At 43.3% G+C, this 23,801-nt stretch overlaps 1 pseudogene across 1 annotated transcript; it reads left to right on the forward strand.

Annotated features, from left to right (window-relative positions):
• Window positions 1–4,570: 4,570 nt before the first annotated feature.
• Window positions 4,571–19,048, forward strand: LOC123846384 (interferon-induced protein with tetratricopeptide repeats 5-like; annotated as a pseudogene). Its single transcript, XR_006791274.3, has 2 exons — window positions 4,571–5,001; window positions 15,524–19,048. The product of XR_006791274.3 is annotated as an interferon-induced protein with tetratricopeptide repeats 5-like (transcript).
• The last annotated feature ends 4,753 nt before the right edge of the window (window positions 19,049–23,801 follow it).

The raw sequence follows: 23,801 nt of genomic DNA on the forward strand, positions 1-23,801 counted from the left end.
CTGCTTTCAGGCAGATAGGGGGATTGCAGAGAGTTTTTCTTACATCTGCTTCTTAATTGCCTTCAGCTGAAAATAATCCATAAGCCAGGCTCCTGGGTGGCTCAGTCAGCTACGCATCTGCCTTTGGCTCAGGTCATGATCTCAGGGTCCTGGGATTGGACCCACATCAGGCTCCCTGCTAAGAAGCCTGCTTCTCCCTCTGCCCCTCTCCCTGCTCGTGTGCATGCACACTCTCTCTCTCTCTCTCGAATAAATAAAATCTTTAAAAATAAAAATAATAATCCATACACCAACGTGGCATATTTTGGAGTGGCATACTCTGCTCTTTCAATGAAGCAAGCAGACATTTCCCCAAACCTCCTGAAGTTCACAATCTAGACAGAGAGACAGTAGAACAAGTGCACAGTCAATTCAAGGTCAACTTTCTCCATGAAGATGCTTGGAAGTTCATTTATTGCCAAATTGTTCCAAGCAGCTTCTCTAGTTTTATGCCTTTTGAAGCACTATTTATTCAGTCATTTTCTGGTCTGAACAAGAAATAGGAAAAGGAGGGCGCCTGGGTGGCTCAGTTGGTTAAGCGACTGCCTTCGGCTCAGGTCATGATCCCAGGGTCCTGGGATCGAGCCCCACATCGGGGTCCCCCTGCTCTGTAGGGAGCCTATTTCTCCCTCTGCCTCTGCCTGCCACTCCCCCTTCCTGTGCTCACTCTCTCTTTCTGTGTCAAATAAATAAATAAAATCTTAAAAAAAAAAAAATAGGAAAAGGATACTAAATGATCTGAGAGACCATCAGTAACAATCACCTTTGATTATGACATTTTATTAAAAGAGGTTGCACACCGAGCAATATTTTTAAAAGGAAAAAATAAGGAAACCACATGACCTTTTTCATTCTTATGTATATTTTGGGAGTGGGTGTATTTATTTCCTACTGTGGCTGTAATAAGTGACTACAAACTTGGTGGCTTAAAACCACAGAAATGTATTATCTTACAGTCCTGGAGGTCAGAAGTCCGAAATGGATTTCGTTGGACTGAAATCAAGGTGTTGGCATGGCCACGCTGCCTCCAGAGGTTCTAAGGGACAAGCCCTCTTGTACCTTTACCAACTACTAGAGGCTGCCTGTATTTCTTGGTGGGGACCCTAATCCACAAGACTACAAGTCCTCAAGGAACTCACAGACAGACTGCACAGGCCTTTGGATTTCTACCAGAATTCTATAGGAATTGAAGGGACCAGACTTTTTTTATCGTTGAAGGGCAGACATCAGAGTTACAGAGATGCAATCTTCCCCACTTACTTATAACTAAAACCAGAGATTTACTAGATCGAACAAAAATGGCATCTTACAGTGCTTGTTTGGGGCAGGAGGCCAGGTGGTCCTAAAAAGAAGTCTGACCACTGCCAACTCTCCCAGAGTGAGAAATACTGAAGGTAAATAATTGTTGGATAATTGGTTGATTCTCTACTAGGCAACTCTTCCCAGGTATTGCTATCCATCATTTGTCACCCAAAAGCAGAGCTCTTTCACGCAAAATAAGTCTCTGGATTATGTGATGTGTTTGTGTGAGGTGTGTTTGACAATCTGCAGAGACCACGGTTATTAGAGTGTCTTATAACCTAATACCATCTCTCTATCCCCTCCCTCCCTACTCTGAAGGAGGTCTCTGCACCCTCAGGGCTCAGTAGCTCTAACCTTTGCAATAGTCTGGATGTTTGCAGAGAAAAACAGCAAGCAGCAAATCCAGAAAAACAGATGCTTTTTAGTATTGAAAATGCTACTGCAAAGCTTACACATGACTATCTCCAGGCATTACCAAGAAGTCTCTTTAAATTGACAGCTGACTTCCGGGAGCTGGCTACTCCCATGGAAATGACTGACAGAAAGAACTTCAGTTGGTGTCCTTATTTGGAGTTTCCAAAATTTCTCCAAGTGCCTAGGGAATATCTCTCATGTCCCCTAAATCGGGCTGAGCCACAGCTCCTGCCATTCACTACTGTGAAGGTGCCCCAGGCCAGATCTTTGCTAACTGCTGTCTGCACACCACTGCAAGCTTCAGTTCCTTGGGGACCCTCCCTGGCCACTGATGTCTCCATTCTCATGATGCTGCTGGTGCTGGAACTGCATTGGGGATGAGGGCCCCTACCCATAGCCTGCCCCAGCTTGAATGACCCACCCTCAGTCTGAATCCACAGCTCTGTGGCTTGTCCCCAGCCAGACCAAATGTGATACAGCCATCTCCACTCCGGAGTCCTACGTTGAAGGGAGTGGGCCTGCTCTGACATGCCCCTTGATATCTACCCTTTTACCCAGGCCTCCTCTTAAACTCAAGTTCCGTCCCCAACTGCTCTTCATCTGTGTTCAACTCTTCCTCTCCTACCTGAAATCCATCTCTCTCTCTTCCAGGCTGTGTTGTGAGGACTAACTCAAAGGAATGCAAACAAATACAGGAGGGTATTATTTATAGCACTGATTCTCAAGGGGGGAAGGTGTCAGGGGAGAAGAGAAAGTTGCCCCTGAGAGGAAAAAAAAGAGTTGCTTTGGCAACTTACAATTTTGTTTGTCACAACTGCAGGGTGCTACTAACATCTAGTGGGTATGTGGAAGGATGCTGCTTATATATCTCATGATGCTGGGCAGCTTCCCACCACACAGAATTATCCAGCCCCAATGTCAATAGCACCAACATTGAGAAATCCTCTCCTACACCTATTTCTTAGAAGAGTTATTGCTTAAGTTTTGGTTTCCCAAGCAGATTTTAGATCAACTGCCATGTTTCACTTTCTATTTCCCTTCGTTGTTAGCTGTTGTGTTTTACGTGTGGATTAGAATAAATTCAAAAGACAAGGCACTACTGATTTTCCTAAGAACTCACCCAATCCAACAGTCTGTGAAAAAAGATCAATATTCAAATTCCATCTAGTAATTTTGGCATGTTCAACACCCACTCAACAGCTAGGCGTGTTTCTTCTCAATCCTGAAAATGTATCTTTGAAATTTTTACAGATGGCTTTTGTGTTTCTGAATTTGAATTCCTAAACAACATAAGTAGATAACCAGGATTTTTTTTTTCCCTTTCATGTTTACCTCTGATTACTTAGTTGCTATCCGTCTAAACTGTAATAAGCAAAGACAATCTTTTGGCCTGATTATGGTTAAGAGAAAAGAAGGGAAAGAAGCAGGAATGAGGCAGAAAATAATCAACGCACTGAAAATTTTTTCAAGCACTGAAGTGCTTATTAAAATTTTCAACACCCTTGGTAAGGAGGAAATTGTGGGTTTATTTTTCACCCACAACAAACTGTTCAGTACCTTTTCTAAAATGTGGCTTCCTGGGTCACCTGCTTTTGGCTCAGGTCATGATCCCCGGATCCCAGCCTCACCTTGAGCTCCCTGCTCAGTGGGGAGTCTTCTCCATTTCCCTCCCCCTGCTCCTGCTCTCTCTCTCTTTCTCACTCACTCTGTCTCTCAAATAAACAAATGAAATCTTTAAAAATAAATAAATAAATAAAATGTGGCTTCCTGCTTCAGTTAAACAGGCCCATGACAGTATCACTCTGATCTCATTTCTTACAACATTTTCCCTGCTCTTGCCACTCCAACCACACCATCCATGCATGGCAAGTACGCTCCCACCTCCCGGGGTTTGAACATTCTTCCCTGCCCCATAACCACAGTGCTTTGAACTTTCCCTGCCTGAACTTCCTTCTTTGGCCCCATAACCACAGTGCTCACTCCTTCACCTGCTTCAGCTCTTTACTCAAATGTCACTCAGTGAAACCTTTCCTCCCCCACATATTTATAATGGAAAACACCTTGCACTGTAACCCTACCCATGCTTTTTCTCCATAGCACCATCTGACACACAATGCTTTATTTGTTCATTATCTTTATCTATTCCCTCCAGAAATTAACTCCATGAAGGTAGGTCCCTTTTCTGGTTTCTTCTTTGCTGTATGGACCGTGTCTGGCACAATGTCTGGCTCTTAGCAGTTCAATATAATTTGTTGAATCAATGAACGAATGATTAAAGTCGAAGGGGACAAAAATTTTGGTGTATGGGTATTTGGTATTTTCTGCTTAGAGTCCAAATACCACCCCTACCTTTATTAGAAGTGTATTAAGCAAAGTGCGGTTGCCAAGGGCGCAGAAGACAAGCACTGTCATACAACTCTGGGTAGGGGGTGTAGAAATCTCTCAGCAAAGCCACTTGGCAATAGCTATCAAATTTTACCACCGGGAGTAATGGTACAGGGACACAACAGCCCACCTGTGCAATGGGTATGTTGTCTGTTGAATCAGGAGGGGAAGCAGGGACTTTCCGCTTAGGATGCAGAGAGATACAAAGAGCATCACTGCCACCCTTACAATAAAAATAACACAGAACAATCTTCTGTTGTTTTATTTTTTTAAAGATTTTATTTATTTATTTGAGAGGGAGCCCGCGAGCACAAGAGTGAGGAGGAGGTGCAGAGAGACAAGCAGACTGCCCGCAGAGCAGGGAGCCCCACGCGGGGCTCGATCCCAGGACCCTGATCATGGCCTGAGCCAAAGGCAGACCCTCAACGAACTGAGTCACCCAGGTGCCCCTCTCCTGTCATTTTATTAAAAAAAAAAAAAGTCACTCGAGTTTGTGCATGCTCGGCGAGGCAGGCGAGACCCCAGACCAGATGCCAGAGGCCCCGCTGCAAATCCCACACCAGGATCTTGCACAAGCTTCTGTTTCCTGGATCTGGCCTCCGACTAGTCCAGGAACAGAGTGACTACCTAGTTTCGTTTTCCCGCTCCGGTGCGCCTATGTTCATAAAGGCGAAGGCCCCGCCGAGCGCAGACCTCGCGCTGCAGACGCCCGCCCGCGGGAAGCGCACTCCCCGCCCGCCCGCGTCCACGCCCGCCCGCGCCCCACGCGCACGCCCCTCGCTCAGGAGCCCGGGCTCCCCAACCTGAGCAGAAAGCCCGAGGGGACGGCCGCCTCCCAGGACGGCCCGCCACCACCATGAGGTGAGGATTTTCTCCGCTTCTGCTCCCAAACTCCGCGTAGGCCTCGGACGCCGTGGCTCGCGCTGCGCCGCGGCCCTTTCGGGGGCAGAGCCCTGGGCGCCCCGCAGCGGGCAGCGGGGTGGGGCGCCCCCGCGAGCCCACGCCCCGCCTGCGCTGGCCTCCTGCTTCCTCCCGGGACTGTCGCTGCCGGCTCGTCACCTGGACCTGCTGCTACTGCCCTGGTGCCTTTCTGACTTCGGGGTCTCAGCTCGTCCCCTCCTGGGAGCTACAGATTCTTGGTGATCCGACCAGGCCGCGATTTTGTGCGGACGTCTGTAGCTGTCTCCTAACAGCGCAGGGCTGTTTTTCTCACCGGGTTTGTGTGCCCAGCTCTAGCACCCTGCCCTGCACCTGATTAGTGAACCATCTGCATTGACGAGTTGAGGGATTAGAGGCTAAGTTCTTGTTCCAAGTCTTGACTCCGAACACCTACTAGTTGGATGACCCAAAGCAACATTTTTTAAACTCTGTGAGTCCGTTTCTTATCCGTAAAAACGAATGGCATCCAAATCTTAGGACTGTGGAGTTAATCAACTGCTTAGCATGTTAATATTTGCAAATGCTGATTATTATTATGTGAAGTAAAAAAATGAAATTTAGTGAGTGCCCCACCTCTCACATCTGTAGAAAGGGAGGGAGGTTTCAGGAAGGTGCCTGAAGAAAGAAGGAGGAAAAAGGGGTGCACTGTATGTGTATGCGGGATGGCCTGGAAGCCAGTGGACCCCACTGGGGACTGTCCCCCAAGAACAATGAAAGGCTGCTCCTTCCTGGCCAAAAATCAAAATTGCCTAGAGATAAATGTTGCCTCTTTCAGACACAAGAACCTCTCTCTGCCAGCTTCCCAGAGACAAAGTTTAAAAATTAACTGGACAAAGTTTAAAAGTATAACTTATCATGGCATCCAGTTGTGTACAAATTCCAGGGTCTGGGCAAAGCACTTCAGTGGCTGACTGAATGACCCTTTGATATTTCACGGCCACATTCATATTCCCTGGGACAGCCCTCTTCAACCTCCTTGGGCTGGGCTGGGGTAGACCTTCAGAGCAGAAGCAGAGGGCCATTGTACTGTGTTGATGGGCAGGGGCCTGGGCAGGCTGTTAAGGGGTTGTCTTGCCATGATTTTGGTGCACTTGCACCAGATAAAGAAACCACTAACCTTCACCAAGGGACAATCATACCAGGTTTCCCAATCAGGACCATAGAAGACAGTCCAAAACCTATTTTCAGAACCAAACATAGGGCCAGACAGAGCATGCCGAGATACAAAGCCAAGTGGGATACGGAAGACTGAAGTAGGAAAAAGTTTGGAGCCATTAGCAGGAAGGGAAGAACTAGCAGGAATTCCTCATCTGGAATCCAGGTGCTTTTTATGTTAAGCCTAACCTCTGGGCTGGACGTGCCAGAAGCTGCCAGTATATTATCTACATTTTCATTCATTCAACACATATTTATTTACTGAGCTTCCATTATCTGCCTAGCATAGTAGATGCTGCGGACACAGGTGAAAAAAATAAAATCACAATAAGGTCTCTGTACTCATGGGGCTTATATTTAAATGGGAGAAATAAATAATAGGTAAGTGAGTAAATAATCAGCATAATTCAGAAAGTGATAAGAGCTACAAGGAAAATAAAATAGTGTAATGGGCTAAGAGAGTGACCTAGAACGGAGGGGGCCGTTTTAGATAGTTCTGCCCCAGCAGCCTCTTGGGTAGGATATATTTGAGCTGAGTAACAGGACGAGCTAGTCATGCAAAAATTTAGAAGCAGAGTATCCCAAGTAGAGTAAAAACAACAGGTATAAAAGTCCTTAAACTTGATGTGTTTGAGATAGGAAGAAAAGTCCAATATGTCTCAAACACAGTGAATGAGGAGAGTAGGAGGAAAAAGGTCAGATCGTAGGCAAGGCCGGGCTCCTTTAGGGACCTGTGGGACATGGCAAGGGCTGGATTAGTATCTAAGGGTATTGGGTAGCCATTGGGAGATTGTAAACAGAAGACTGACATGACCTGGTGTACAGTCTCAAAAGTCTACCAGGACTGTATGGGGAATAAAGACAGGAAGCAAGGAGACAAGATTTTTGCCCCAGCCCCAAGGAAAGGCGATTGTGGTTCAGACTAGGAAAACAGCAATGGAAATGCAGAAAGTGGATGGATTTGAGATGTGGTAGAATTAACAAAACTTTGTACTGGATTGGATGAGGGATTAAGACAAGAGGAATGGAGGGATCAAAGATTACTCCTAGCTTATTTGCCAAACAAGATGGGGAAGACAGGAGGAAGAGGATCAAGGAGTCCAGGTTTCTGTATTGGATATGTTTATTTCAGATGCCAACTGAACTTCTAATTGAAGATGTGAACTAAAAATTCCTGAAGTCTGGAACATAACCTTTTTATGTGAAAGAGGTAGAATAGCATTATGGTTGAAAGACAGTAGCTTTATGCACTCTGAATCAGGCAGAACGAGGTTTGAACCCGAGCTCGGCCACTTCATAGCTGAGTAACCTCGGACATGTAATTTAAACTCTGTCCCCCGGTCCTCATCCGTACAATGTGAAAGTAATAAAATGTTATAAAAATTAAATGTAATTTGGAAGTGCTTGGCACACTGCCTGGCATGCAGTAAACTAGTGATGAATGGCAGCTTCTGGTTTTTTATGGTGGGGGGATTGTTTTGTTTTGTTTTTTGAAAGCTCATCTGATTGATTCTGGATCGTATATTATAAATGGTACAGCATTTACATTATTGAGCCAAACCTGCAGTGAGCCCAGGTCATATGTATAAGGTTGTTTTTTTCAAATCTGTCTTGATTTGCCATTTAATTTAGCTCTTCACCTTGAATAAAATATCAAACAATTTTAAGTTAAAAGGACAGCTCTAACCTGTTGTGCTGGAGGCCTTTTATTCTATGAAGCTGGCCAGGCCCAGTATCTCCAGTGTCCTGTCTCATACAGGAGCCACGAGTCATATGTGGTTATTTAAATTAATTAAAAGTAAATAAAATTTAAAATTCAGTTCCTCAGCCATCCTAGTCAAATTTCAAGGGATCAGTGGTCACTTGTGGCTAGTGTCCATCATATTGTGCAGCACAGATAAGAACATTTCCATCACGGCAGGAAGTCTCTTGGCAAGCTCTGGTTTAGAACCTACAATCACTAAAAGGTGGCACCTCTATATACACACAGAGAGAATGAGAATAAATATGAAAATTATAAAATTGAAATTAATAATCTACAAATTAACTTAAATGTGTACTAAAGATAATATTGTCTTTAAGGATGAAATTTAGTTCTTATAAAAGTTGGAAAACAATTTATGGAGTAGTAGATTAGATTATAAGTATGAAATGGTTTTATTTGTCCAATTACTCCTACTAGCTGTGCCACTAATCCAGTTCTCTAACTCCTGCCACATTTGGCTATTAAGACAGCTCCTTCCCCGTTCCTAAAGACTCAGTCCCATCCATTTTAAAACCTCAGTCTCATATGTGATTCAAAGTACTCTTCTTCCCAACTCCCAGCAAATATTGATATGAGTGCTATGCAGGACAGGAAAATGAGATATACTAGACTTTAGGATGACTGGCCAGGTGGGGGTGCAGCATTAGCTAGAGTGGTCAGGGGTACCCCTCTTTGAAGAGCTGACATTTGAGCCAAGACCAGAATTATGAGACCAAGTAATCCCTAGAATTCTCTTAGGAAGAGTTCAGAGTAAGGGTGTAAAAAGCAGGTGCAAATACCCTGAGGTAGATAGACTTGGTGGAGGAAATAAACTTTTTTTTTTAAGGCCAGTATGACTGGAGCACAATGAATAAGAGAAGATTGTACAAAATGAGGCTAGAGAAGTAGACATGGGACAGATGATGAAGGGCATGCAACCATGGTTCTGAGTTTGAGGCTGGAGTTAAAATATTTGAGTATTAACAATGTAGAGCTTCGGGGCACCTGGGTGGCTCAGTCGTTAAGCATCTGCCTTCGGCTCAGGTCATGATCCCAGGGACCTGGGATCAAGCCCCGCATCAGGTTCCCTGCTCCGCGGGAAGCCTGCTTCTCCCTCTCCCACTCCCCCTGCTTGTGTTCCCTCTCTCACTGTGTCTCTCTCTGTCAAATAAATAAATAAAATCTTCAAAAAAAATTAAAAAAAAAAAACAATGTAGAGCTTCACTTCTGCTTCATGGTCCATCTTCCTTGTAATTATCCTCACCTCTCTGCTGAAGGCATCATTCTTTCCCTTGATACTGAATCATTCCCATTGGCATATCATTAAGTCATTAAAAATTTCATAATTAAAACTTTTTTTGACAGTTCCCCCAGCCTCCTTCCAGATGGAGCTCTATTTGTCTATTCCCTTAATAGTAAAATTCCTTGAAAAGAGTGGCCTATATTCCCCATATCCACTTTTTCACCTCCCATTGTCGCCCCAACCAGTAATGTTTTCATCTCTGCTTTTCTAGTAAAATGCTCATCAAGGTCCCCCACAGCTTTGCTCCAGCACAAACAGTAATCTCTTCTCTGTCTTCAGTCACTCAACCTCTTAGAGTCATTGTACATATTGATAACCATCTGTCCTTCCTGAAATAAATATTTCTTCCTTAGGCTTTTGTGACATCATGGATTTTTCTTCTTTTTTTCTCTTTTTCCTTTTTTTTTTTTTTTAATCTACTTCACCCATCCCCTCATCCACTTCCCTCCCATCTGGCAACCACCAGTTTGTTCTCTGTATTTTAAGAGTCTGGTCTTTTGTTGGTCTCTTTTCCTTTGTTCATTTGTTTTGTTTCTTAAATTCCACGTATGAGTGAAATCATATGGTATTTGTCTTTCACTAATTTATTTCATTTAGCATTATACTCTCTAGCTCCATCCATGTAGTTGCAAATGGCAAGACTGCATTCTTTTTTATGGCTGAGTAATACTCCATTGTGTATCTCGCCATCTTCCTGATCCATTCATCTATCAATGGACTCCTGGGCTGCTTCCATAATTTGGCTGTTGTAAATGATGCTGTGATAAACATAGGGGTGCATGTATCCTTTTAAATTAGTGTTCTGGGGCACCTGCGTGGCTCAGTTGGTTAAGTGTCTGCTTTCGGCTCAGGTCATGATCCCAGATCCTGGGATTGAGCCCCATGTCAGGCTTTCTGCTCAGCGGGGATCCTGCTTCTCCTCCCTCTGCCTGCCACTCCCCCTGCTTTTGCTCTCTCTCTCTCTGGCAAATAAATAAATAAAATCTTTAAAAATAAATAAATAAATAAAATTAGTGTTCTTATATTCTCTGGGTAAATAAATACCCAGTAGTGGATCATATGGTAATTCTATTTTAAATTTTTTCAGGAAACTCTGCTGTTCTCATTTCCCTGATTAGTGGTGTTGAGCATCTTTTCATGTGTCTCTTGACCATCTGTATGTCCTCTTTGGAAAAATGTCTTTTCAAGTCCTCTGCCCATTTTTAGTCAGATTATTTGGGTTTTTTGGTATTGAGTTCTATACGTTCTTTATATGTTTTGGATATTAACCCCTATCATTTGCAAATATGTCTTCCCATTCAGTAGATTGCCTTGTCGTTTTGTTGATAGTTTCCTCTGCTGTGAAAAATTTTTTATTTTGGTGTAGTCCCAATAGTTTAGTTTTGCCTTTTTTCCCTTGCCTGAGGAGACATGTCTAGAAAAATGTTTCAGTGGCCAACGTCAAAGAAATTACTGCCTATATTTTCTTCTAGGAGTTTTATGGTTTCAGGTCTTACATTTAGGTTTTTAATCCATTTTGAGTTTATTTTTTTTTAATTTTTTAAAAGATTTTATTTATTTCTTCATTTAGAGAGAGAGCGTGTGAATGCATGAGTGAGGGAAAGTGCAGAGGGAGAGAGAATCTCCAGCAGACTCTGTGCTAAGTGCAGAGCCAGATGCGGGGCTGGATCCCATGACCCTGAGATAGTGACCTGAGCCGAAACGAAGAGTCGGTCATTCAACCGACTGAGCCACCCAGGCGCCCCTAAGAGTTTTTGTGTATAGTATAAGAAAGTGGTCCAGTTTCATTCTTTTCCAAGTAGCTGTCCAGTTTTCCCAGCACCATTTGTTGAAAAGACTGTCTTTTTCCCTTTGTATGTTCTTGCCTCTTTTGTTGAAGAGTAATTGACCATGTAAGCATGGGTTTATTTCTGAGCTCTTTATCCGGTTCCACTGATCTCCGTGTCTGTTTTTGTGCCAGTGCCAGACTGTTTTGACGACTACAGCTTTGTAGTAAATCTTGAGATCTGGGTTTGTGGTACCTCCAGTTTTGTTCTTCTTCCTCAATTATTGCTTTCCCTAATCAGGGTCTTCGGCGGTTCCATACAAATTTTATTATTATTTGTTCTAGTTCTGTGAAAACTGTTGGTATTTGGGTAGCAACTGCATTAAATCTGTAGATTGCTTTGGGTAGTTTGGACGTTTTAACAATATCGGTTCTTCTCATGACACCAGTGCTTTCCAGCTCCCTCACTCATTGCTCGTGCTTGGCCTCCTTTCCTGCTCCTACTCTGCTTGACCTGGAGTGTAGTACAGCTTCGTTTTGACCTTCTTCTCTGCCTGTGCTCACTCTTTGGGTAATTTCATTCTAGAACTCACGGTTTTAAAGTTGATGTGTGTGCCGGTGACTCCCTGTTTTATATCCCTAGTTCTAACTTCACTCTCTTCATCCCCAGTATTTTCTTCATTAATATCCAACTTCATACACAACCTCTTGACTTGAATGTCTAATCCGACATCTCAAAATTAACATTTGCAAATAGTCCTCTCGACTTACCCACTCAGTTCCTGAAGTCAAAGCATAAGCGTTACCCGGGATTCCCTCTTCTCCTTCTGGTCCACCCCACACCCAACCCGTCAGAAAGACCTGTCAGCTCTGTCCCAGACATAACCACCCAGACCTCACTAACCCTCCATTGCAACCCCAGCATTGGCTGGCTCCCACTCTCCTTGGATCCGCTCAACAGCTGCTTTCATGTCTTTTTCAGGGAGATTTGCTCCGGCCATGCTATTTAAATTTTTTTTTTTTAAGATTTTATTTATTTATTTGACAGAGAAAGACACAGCGAGAGAGGGAATACAAGCAGGGGGGAGTGGGAGAGGGAGAAGCAGGCTCCCCGCCGAGCAGGGAGCCCGATGCGGGACTCGATCCAGGGACTCCAGGATCATGACCTGAGCCGAAGGCAGTCGCTCAACCAACTGAGCCACCCAGGCGCCCCCATGCTATTTAAATTTTAACTACCTATTTGACCCCCTGCCAGCCTCCCATTTCTCCTTTTCTGCTTTATTTTTCTCCTTATTACTTCTTACCCATCTCACATACTCTATATTTTCAATTATTTTGGGGTCTTCTTATGGCACACCCTCCCCACCCCCAACCCCTCATTAGAATGTAAGATACATGAAGTCAGGGCTTTTTTTTCCCCCTGTTTTGTTCACTGCTGTATCCCAACACTTAGAACAGTGCCCTGAATAAATTCTCTGGATAATTATTTGTTGAATAAATACTTCCCTATCAGATTCCCAACTTCCTCTTGACCCGCCCCCAACCCCCTGTCCATTCTCCACAGAGCAGCCAGAGGGATTTTTTTTTTTAAGCCTGTATCAAACATTCTCATTTCCCTACTTAAAAATCTCTCTGTAGTGGTTTCCCATTACAACGAGAGTAAAATTAATATTCCTTATCATGGGCTGCAAGCCCTGAACCTCTGTCCCTGCTACGACCATGCCTCATCTCCCACTCTTCCCCTTCACTATGCATCACATACACTTTCCTTCCTTCTGGTCCATGAACATTTCGAGTCTGTTCCCACATCAGGGCCTTTGCACCTGCTGGTTCCTCAGCCCAAACCAGGGTTTCTCAACCTCCGTACGACTGACATTTTGGGCTCGATGACTCATGGTGCTTGAGGCCTCCCTGTGCGCTGTTGGATATTTAGCAGCATCCCTGGCCTTGACCCACTAGATGCCAGTAGCATTCCTCCAGTGTGATGACCACAGTTGTCTCCAGACATTACCAGACGTTTCGGGGGAGGGAGGGCAAAAGCACCCTGGTCAAGAAGCGGTTGCTTAGACCATTCTGCCCTCAGATCTTTGAGGACTGCTTCTGTTCCATTGCTGAGATCTTACTGTTTCAATTGCTCCTTTCTACATGGGCTGTTCCTTCACAATCTTAACTAAAGTATCCCCCCACTCACACACATACCACCACCACTTAATACCATTAATCGGATTTTTTTTTTCTTTTTAACACTCCTCACTATCCGGAATTATGCTGTCCATTTGTGTTTCCATATTGATTTGTTTCCATATTTCTTTTCTTTCAACTCCTTTTGCTCCTTCCTCTTCCAGAGTGAAATTACCATGAAGAAAGGGCCTTTTTTGAACTTACTTGCTCACTACTGTATCCACTACAACTAGAATTGGCACAGATGACGAGGTGGTCGATAAATGTTTTGATGGAAATAGTACTACAGTGCCCATAAACATGTATACAAATACATGTGGGGGTGGGGGTCCTGTGTGCAATAGAAAGGGGAATATACATGCATGTTCTCCCACACAGTGTACCCTGTTCATCCCATGAGCAGGGCACTTCTCTGTTCGAAAGAAGCCTTAAGGAATTTTTTTTCTGTGTATTTCTTAATTATGGCCAGTGGCAGATTTAGAAAGTCCTTCCTGACTGCCTCACCACCACCATCAACAAAACAAACAAATAAAACTAGGAATATTAATCCAGACTTTGTCCATTGCAAATAGTAGAAACCTAATTTAAACTAGCTTAAACAAAGAAAGAGAGAGTTCTTTCTTTAAGAGAAGTTCAGGGGTAGACAGGGTGATCCAGGCAAGGCTGTTAAGTCACTATCTTGGGCATTCTGTCCTTCCTCCTGTCGAAGCTCTGCTTTCCGCTCTGTTAGATTCCTTCTCAGGCAGGCTGTCCTCAAATCTGGAAAGATGGCCACCAGCAAATCCAAACTTATATTCTACCAGTTTAAAATTTTTAGAAGGAAGAGACATACTTCTAGTGAAGTCCCATTTCAGCAAAATGATATTTTAATTGGACTATCTCTGAGTAAATCACTGGGACCAGGGAATGGCTGGAATATCATGTGTCTTCCCAGACCGGAGTGAATGGTGCACCACCCATCTCCAATCACATGGACCGATAGTAGAGGGAAAGGATGTTCCAGAAATGAAATCCAAGAGAAGGGATCCTCACCAAATCGAAGCCAGAGATGTCCACAGCACTGGACTGTGTACACTTTCTGGGTCACTTCCGTGGACCTTGGCTGGAATGCTGAGTTGTTATTGACTATTTACTTATAAGCTCTGTACAAGCAGGGCTGTGTCTCGTTCAGGGTTCCATCCCCAGGGTTATTTAGAAGATCTTGCACATAGAAGGCTGTCCGTAATGAATAAATATTTCCTTTCCCTTCCTTTCCCCTTCACCTTCCTAGTTCCAGAGATCCTGTTTCCAGTGGGCTCTGCAGAAATTATACTGGGTCTTGCAAAAAGGGAGCTGGGCAAATATTTGTGAAGTAAATATTAAGGGCACTGATAAGTTCATAATAGCCCTTAGCCTTTACTCTTGCCCACAACCCCAGAGGACAGAAGGACGTGGTGCTTTATAGCAAAACCTACTGAACTTGGGGCGCCTCAGTGGCTCAGATGGTTAAGCGTCTGCCTTTGGCTTGGATCATGATCTCAGGCTCCTGGCCTGGAGCCCCACGGGTGGGCTGCCTGCTCAGCGAAGAGTCTGCTTCTCCCTCTCCCTCTGCCTCTCCCCCTGCTTGTGTGCGCTCTCTGTCTCTCTCAAATGAATAAATAAAATCTTTAAAAAAAAAAAAAACCTACTGAGCTTATTACTCAGCCTCCTTTTGCTTTTTCCCTATCTTCTTTGAAATCTGTTACTCTCCTTTTTATCTACCTAAAATGCTTTCCCCATCTCTTGGCAGACCTGTTCCTGTCTGTTTCTGGGCCTTTTCTCTCTGCGGGGTTTTCTTCCTCCCTCTGCAGAAATGATATATTGGTATGGCTTCCGTGTCTCCTTCAGTGTACTTCTTTTTCTTATTTCTGACTATTCTTCTTTCCTTTCCTATTCATAATACAGAAATGGAATTTTTATGTTTGTTATTGACTGTTTACAGATCTATGATTCTTAATTTTCAAGGCTAGTAAACAAAACATTTAAATTTCTCTCTGTAAAAATAAGTGGTACTTGGCACAGTTAGTGACTGCCAAAAGGAAATCAATACCCAGCCATCTTTGCGGAACTGGTTTTGCAATAAATAATGAGAATTTAATGAAATATTTCTAGGATATAGCTGTACACAGAGGAAACTAATATAAAGTTATAGGGGCCTAATGCTTCAACTGGAAATTCCAACAAAAGATCAATTTGGTTGCTAAGCAGAGAACAATGTTTAAGGTTTAAAAATGGACTTATTTCTTCAAAAATTTAAAAAGGATTTTATCTTTGACAGTGAAATTCCTAAGGACCCCTTGAAGGCCATTCTGTTGGAGTTAGAATGTCACTTTACATGGAATTTACTTAAGGAAGACATTCTGTTTGATGTGGAAGATACAATTGGGCAGCAGCTTGAATTTGTCACCACAGAATCCAGACTTAACTCTTTATAACCTATTGGCCTAAGTGAAACACCTAAAAGGCCAAAATGAAGATGCCCTAGAATGCTTGGAACAAGCAGAACACATAATCCAGCGAGAGCACTCGGACAAAGAAGTTCGACATCTGGTCACTTGGGGAAACTATGCCTGGGTGTATTATCACATGGACCAGCTTAAGGAAGCTCAGAAGCATTTAGACAAGACAGGGACCACCTGCAAGAAACTGTCCAGTCCTTCTGACTACAAGTTGGACAGACTTGAGATTGACTGTGAGAGAGGGTGGGCACTCTTGAAATTTGAGGAAAGTATTACCACAGGGCAAAAGCGGCTTTTGAGAAGGCCCTGGAAGCGGAACCTGACAATCCAGAATTTAACAAAGGTCATGCCATCACAGTGTACCAGCTGGACGATACTGACAGACACGGGTGTATAAAGAGCTTTTCTCTGGGCCTGCTGAGGAAGGCTGTCGCCCTGAACCCAGGTAACGCCTACATTAAGGTTTTACTGGCACTGAAGCTTCAAGATGTACAAGCAGAAGATGAAGGGGAAAGGTATATTGAAGAAATCCTGGACCAAATATCCTCCCAACCTCATGTCCTTCGTTACACAGCCAAATTCTACAGGAGAAAAAATTCCTGGGACAAAGCTCTTGAAGTTTTGAAAAAGGCCTTGAAGGTGACACCAATGTCTTCGTTCCTGCATCACCAGATGGGACTTTGCTATCGGGCGCAAATGATCGAAATCAAAAAGGCCACAGGCAACAGACCTAAAGGGGAGGATAAACTGAGAATGGACAGGCTTATTACAATGGCTATCTCTCATTTCAAAGTAGCTGTGCGATGAGACTCCAAGTTCCCATTTGTCTACACAGACCTGGCCAACATGTATGTCAAGGCAGGCAAGTGTAGTAAGGCTGAAGAAGTTTTCCAGAAAGCATTTCATCTGGAGAACATAACTGATGATCACAAACATCAGATCTACTACTACTATGGCCGCTTTCAGGAATTTTACTGTAAGTCAGAAAGTACTGCCATCCACCATTATTTAGAGGCCTTAAAGATCAGCGACCAGTCATCCCTCCGTCCCAAACTGACAAGTGTTCTGAAGAAATTGGCTCTGAAGAGACTTGGTCATGATGCTTCAGATGTGCAGAGTTTATGTGCCCTAGGGCTTGTTTATAAGCTGGAGGGAGAAGAGAGGCAAGCTGCTGAGTACTATGACCGGGCCCAGCGGATAGATCCAGAAAATGCAGAGCCCCTTGCTGCTCTCTGTGAGCTTCGACTTTCTATTTAAATATATACTCTAGGAAATTGTTTTTTAAGCTTTTCTTACCATTTTGGGCTCATATATTTTTGTTTATTGTTTTAATCCATTGGTTTTTTTTTTTTCTTCAAGATTTTATTTATTTATTTGACAGATACAGCCAGAGAGGGAACACAAGCAGGGGGAGTGGGAGAGGGAGAAGCAGGCTTCCCGCGGAGCAGGGAACCTGATGCGGGGCTTGATCCCAGGAGCCTGGGATCATGACCTGAGCCAAAGGCAGACGCTCAACCAACTGAGCCACCCAGGCACCCCCCCATTGTTAATTATAGAGCCAATTTTTATTGAATGTTTACTGTATACCAGGCATCATACTAAATGTGATGAATCTTTTGGCTTTTTTTTTTTAATTAAAATACTGTATCCATTTGAAAACAGAAACATTCCAGATGTACCTTTCAAAAATGGTATGGCATTATGACTATATCCCCTTTATCTCTGTTATTTATAATTTTCTGATTAGGGGCACTTGGGTGGTTCATTCGGTTACGCGTTTGACTCTTGATGCTTGTCCCTCTCCCTCCACCCCTCCCCCCTTCCTCTCTTTCTCTCAAATAAATAAAATCTTTAAATAATAATAATAATTTTCTGATTAAAGTTTGTCATATTTCCCATACTGCTCACTTATGCAGTAAGCATAATCCTACATAAGCCTTTGACCCCTAGTCAAGAACGCTCTTTCAGGAGTGCAAAATTATATTAGTTAAGCTCTTAACTATGTAGCTTGCAAAAGATGGATCCTATCCATTTCTGACTCTGATGAGGATATTTAACCATTAGCCTGATAGTCACTTAAAGAATCCTTTTTGTTGAAAGAAAAAGCTCATAATAGTAAAAAGTCTGCCATCTTTGATGACTTCAATAAAAGAAAAAAACTAAAACCGGGGGAAAAGGATTTCTTTAAATATAGAACTTTAGGGACCCATGAGAAATCAGAAGTGTTATCTCCCCAAAATGTTCACTGCGTAACTAGAAACAGCTGTGAGAAAAAAATGAACAATGGAAAATCGTTAGTCTCAAGTTTCTCTGGTCTTTTAACTAGAAGAATAAACCGAACCTAAATGGAATTAATTTTATTCCAACTAAAACTGCAGAGTTTTTGGGTTAAAATTATTGAGACAGACAGCAGATTGAGAAATTGGGAAAAATGATTAAAAAAATGGGTAAAGTAGATGTCCCCGTTCTACATCCATAGATTACCAGGGTTTCAGTGATTTGGTTTTGAGTCTGGACTGGGTGGTTCTTGTACCTCCAATTTCTGGCCTTTCGTTAACTCCTTTAGTATTCCAAACTTACTTCTGTATAGCTTTTTCTTTTGCCTGAAGGTTTCAGATTTACACGTTTTCCTGTAGATCTTTCAGGAATAGTTAAGCCCTACTTTTGGTTTGAATATCCACCTTGAAGGGTCTATTGCTTAAGGACTCTTATCCCTGGGGGGCTTTTTAAATTGAGATGCTGATGAAAGTGGTTTATTTTTTTTTTTTTTTTAAGACTTTACTTATTTGACAGAGAGAGACACAGTGAGAGAAGGAACACAAGCAGGGGGAGTGAGAGAGGGAGAAGCAGGCTTCCCGCCGAGCAGGGAGCCCGATGTGGGGCCCAATCCCAGGACTCCGGGACCATGACCTGAGCTGAAGGCAGACTGAGCCACCCAGGCGCCCCGAAAGTGGCTTCTTTAAAGTTGTTTCTTTGATTATCATCTACAGTTATATTTACCACCACAGTATTAGTGGAAAAGTGTGCCTTGTGGTTTGATTCTCTATACTGCCACTGCCTAAAGACTACTATGTATGTTTACTTTTTACTTATTGTTACTATTTTTATTTTAAATTTCTGTTATGATTTTATTACAAAAATGATGAATTCTCATTGTAAAATTTTAAACAGAAGCATATGAATTTAAAAGTAAGGAGCTTCTCCTCACCCTAACCCAATTCCACACCCCCCTGGTAAGTTGTTAACAATATGTATCCTTCCAGATGTGTTTTCTATGCATATTCAAACATACACCCATACTGCAATATATTTCATGAATTAAAACTTTTTAAAAGTTTGATTTACTTAAGTCTCTGCTGTTTTTATTTTACTAATTTCATTTGTTTATTCAAGAAGGAAGAACAGGGAAGGGAATGATCAAGTATTTCAGAAATTCAGGATGAAGTCCTAACCTGTCAGAAGGAGCATTTATCACATTTTGCAGCACATATTTTATTTTGCAGCAAGTCATTGGGAATAATGTTGGAATTAAGGTTATGTTCCCAAGTATGGACTCCATACACAATAAGATACAATTATGATATCAAAACAATAATAGAGCTAAAAGCCTCTATAATTAAATATTAGACTTTAAAGTCTATTAAATGACTTTAAAATTCACTAGATATTAAAACATTGAAAAATTGGTTCACAAGGGGCACCTCAGTGGCTCAGTCGTTAAGCGATTGCCTTTGGCTCAGGTCATGATCCCAGGGTCCTGGGATCGAGCCCCGCATCGGGCTCCCTGCTCTGCGGGAAGCCTGCTTCTCCTTCTCCCACTCCCCCTGCTTGTGTTCCCTCTTTTGCTGTCTCTCTCTCTCTGTCAAATAAATAAATAAATATTAAAAAAAAAAAAAAAAGAATAGCAGTGGTGGCACGCCTGGGTGGCTCAGTCGTTAAGCGTCTGCCTTCAGCTCAGGTCATGATCCCAGGGTCCTGGGATCGAGCCCCGCATCGGGCTCCCCGCTCAGTGGGAAGCCTGCTTCTCCCTCTCCCACTCCCCCTGCTTGTGTTCCCTCTCTCTCTGTCTCTCTGTCAAATAAATAAATAAAATCTTAAAAAAAAAAAAAAAGAATTGGCTCACATGATTATGGAAGCCGAGGATCATAATCGTGGCCTGCTGTCCACAAGCTACAGACCCAGGAGAGAGCCAACAGTGTAATTCTAGTCAGAGTCCAAAGGCCCGAGAACTGGAGGGATAATGCCATAGGGCTCCCGTCCAAGTCTGAAGGCCTGAGAACCAGGAATGCCGACGGTATAAGCTCCAGTCTAAGGAGAGGAGAAGACCAATGTCCAGCTCACACGGCCAGACAGACGGAATTCACACTTCTTCTGCCTTTGGGTTCTACTCAGGCCCTCAGCAAACGCGGTGAGGCCCATCCACACGGGGGAGGGCGGTCTGCTTTCATTCAGTCCACTGAGTCAGCTGCTAATCTCTCCTGGGGACACCATCACACACCCCCCCCCAGAACTAATGTTTAACTAGACATCGGGGGTCCCACAGCCTGGCAAGCCGACACACAAAACCAACCTGTAACTGCGTCCCAGGTGCAATGCTTAGCAGTCGCGCCATCACAGTGACCGGGTTTATTTTCTCCACAGTGAGGTCAACAAGGATTCTCTGGAGAAAACCCTTCCACAGCTGAAATGCCATTTCACCTGGAACTTACTTAAGAAAGACAGTGTCTCAGGTGATCTAGAAGATACAGTGTGTCACCAGATTGAATTCTTAAACACGGAGTCCAAAGCTACAATGTACAATTTCTTGGCCTACGTAAACCACCTGAATGGCCACAGCGAGGCGGCGCTGGAGCACCTGCCCCAGGCGGAGGAGCTGATCCAGCGGGAGCACCCGGATCAAGCGGAAACCCAAAGTCTGGTCACCTGGGGTAACTACGCCTGGGTCTACTATCACCTGGGCAGACATGCAGACGCTCAGATGTACGCTGACAGGGTGAGACGAGTATGGGGGACATTCTCACATCACTACAGTACTGAGTGGCCACTGGTTTCTCCAGTGACCAGAGCTGTCCGGGTCCTCTGCAGGGCAGGTCCCTGGGAACTGTGGTCACTACCGCCATCTACTGACACTGTAGCACCTGCTCGGCCTTGTTCCTAGCCATCTGTACATGTCTTAGCTTTGCCAGTCTCTGGGTGGAGCAAAACCAAAGTAGGTCCGTTGCATGCTGCCCTGAAAGGCTCAGAAAGCTAGGTGCTCACCTGGCTCTTCCTTTCCCAGGGAGAACCATCTCTGGCTGGGAGTTCCCTGTGGGCACTGAGCAGTGCCAGCCAGGGCAGGTGGAATCAGGGGGCAAATTGAAGCTGTTCTCCTCTTTTTGAAAAGTTATTCTCAGGTTTGTTTGTTTGTTTCCATTGTTGCTGAATTTGGTAAGTGGACACCTGAGCTTTGCCGGAGCTGGTTTTATTCACAAATAAGTTGTGTAACTGTGGATCTCAACTGGGGGCGGCGGGATCCCCTACTTCACCATCTTGGTGACATCACTCTCCAACAGAGTTTTGTGTTTCATTTTCAAATAACTCCTATCAACTACAAAACTGTCTGATTCACATCTATTGATTGATAAATGAACTTACGTATTTTACTTTTAAATCTTACAACCCCATAAAGTAGTTACTGCTGTCATTCACTTTTTAGTGAGGGAGAAACTGAGGATTCCGATGCTTAAGTCACCTGTGTAGACTCACAAACGTGTTGAGTGGTAGAGTCTGGACATGTAAGCAGACCAGACTGACTGCAAAGTCCAGGCTCCTTGATGGTGTCTCACTACAGACTACCAAGACCCCACAGCCCCAGCTCCTAGGGGACAGCCTTTAACAACTCTCCTTAGTCACAATCGTTGGCCTCACTCCCTGGCATATGCAGCTGAAGAAGAGACCTTCTGGGATCGAGGCCCATACATTTTACTGCATATAGGGAGCTTTCCTCAAAGAAAGTGACAGGGGCGATCACAGCTCATCTTCTGCTGGATGCCAGTCCTCATCTTCTCCCCTATACCCTTCCCTCCACCTTAAAACAGCAGACACTTGGCACAGCCTAGCCCCAAAGGCCTTTCTCTGAAGGTAAGTCCTGGGCAGGCTCAAAACTATACACATTAATACACCCAACTGAGAAGCATTTGGAGATTGTGACCACGACCCACTGCAATCCAATTACAACTCTTTTTCTTTCTGACTACCAAACTCCACAGAACCCAAAAGAGCACAAACTTCCTTTCCAGTTCTCTGTCCAGAACCAGGTGTCCAAAGGATAAAGGCTGGAGCCTCCCGCATGGAGCTCAGGAGGCTGGAGACAACATGGAACCGCCCATGTGCAGAGCAAAGAGCTGTGCCTTACCTTCCCAGTGTCATCAGAGGTCCCATCCTTTACAGTTCTAGATTCAGTGACCATTAGCCTCTACGGCCCCTCCTTTAGAGCTGCCCAAAACAATCTCTTCTCCCTGGAGGTGTTTTTACGATTCCTAAGAACAGGGTTTAAAAGTGGGCTTTAATCATAGCCTGTGTCTATACTGACATAAACCTACCACAAACAAATGTATATCACAGATACATCATTTATGAACATAGGTAAAACATTTAAGAAAAGCTGAAAACAGAGGCCAACAATTAAAAAAATGTCACTTCCGTGATCAGCAAGATTTCTCTTGGGCTGCAAAATAGGTCTGCTTGGGAATATTATATAAACATTAAACAAAACGGAAAAATTCTAAAAATATAATCCAAAAGAAGACCCCCTCCTCTTGGAATTAACTTTAAGTGCAAACCCTGGCATTTTTATAAAGAGCATGATGCTTTGTGACTATCTCTTTATTGAATAGTACACAGTGAAAATCTTTATTGGTAAATATATTTTAACAATATAAAATTCCCCCCTTATATTCATGATGATAATATAGTCCAGAGGTTTACATGTTCAGAGAAAAAAATATCTAGACATAAATAAGAAATGTGCAGCCTGTATGAAGGGAACTATTGGACTTCAGTGAATAATAATTTAAAAGATTTGAGTAGTAAGAAGTACAAATCATTTTCCTAAATAAAAAGATGAAGTATATTATGGTATAATATTCCAAGCAAAATCTCCACAAACTTTCATATTTTCACATTTTTTTTGTTCTGTTGCTAGAACAAATGTAAATTTTATGTAGAATAAAGAGGCAAACATTTTGTGAAAAGGCAGACTGAAGCTGAACTCGTGTCTTTAACAGCTACAATAATCTAAATATTTTAGTTCTGAGTTGTGAAAAAAACATGTAAAGTCCTAATATTATGTTACAGTTTAGTATGTGAAAATAGTACAATCTGCAAGAGGTAGAAAGAAATGGGCCTCCCGGGGTAACTGATGGTGTCTCTGGACAGCTAGTAAGAGTAGATGTTTACTTCCTATATTGCAATGAATACATATCTGTGTGTAATTGTAAGTATTCCTAATTGAAATATAAAATTTAAACTATCAAAGTTCAAAAAATCATGAGTTTCATAATTTTAATGTTGAGAATGCAGGACACCAATAGCAGACAAAACTTATTTAAAAGTTTGAATTTATGAAATCTTGACTTCAAAAAAAATCCTTCCGTGGACAAGTTTTAGAGGGTGCACCAAAATAATGAGAAAGGGAATCATATTAATGTGGAATAATATGTTATAAAGTGAAAAAAGCCATTAGGTATAGTTCTCATTGTTGCTGTAAACAGAGATAAAATATATAGATTCTTATGACAAAGAGCACATAAATCAAGAAGATACTGTAATACTTCTATGACCAACTATTATAAAATGAGCACCGCAGTTAAAATGAGGCTAAGGAACCAAAGGTACTGCAAGTCCTACGCAGCACACCCCAGAGCGCTGACTGCTGCAGCCAGCCCTGGGGGAAGTGGGGAGCGGCGGGCAGCAAACGGCCCAGTCGGTCCTCCCGCTCTTGCTCCCCATCCTGGGCCTGCCCATGCTGCTAAGAGGTCTGGGTGAGGCCTGTGAGCTCTGCTCCAGAGGAACCCTGTGCCCTGGTGTCCGGGAGCCCAAGACCTCTCCCCCAAACCC

This window comes from Mirounga angustirostris, unplaced genomic scaffold (genome assembly GCF_029215605.1).
Source record: "Mirounga angustirostris isolate CCGP_5_RB_7025 unplaced genomic scaffold, mMirAng1.0.hap1 SCAF_6, whole genome shotgun sequence".
Taxonomy (NCBI): domain Eukaryota; kingdom Metazoa; phylum Chordata; class Mammalia; order Carnivora; family Phocidae; genus Mirounga; species Mirounga angustirostris.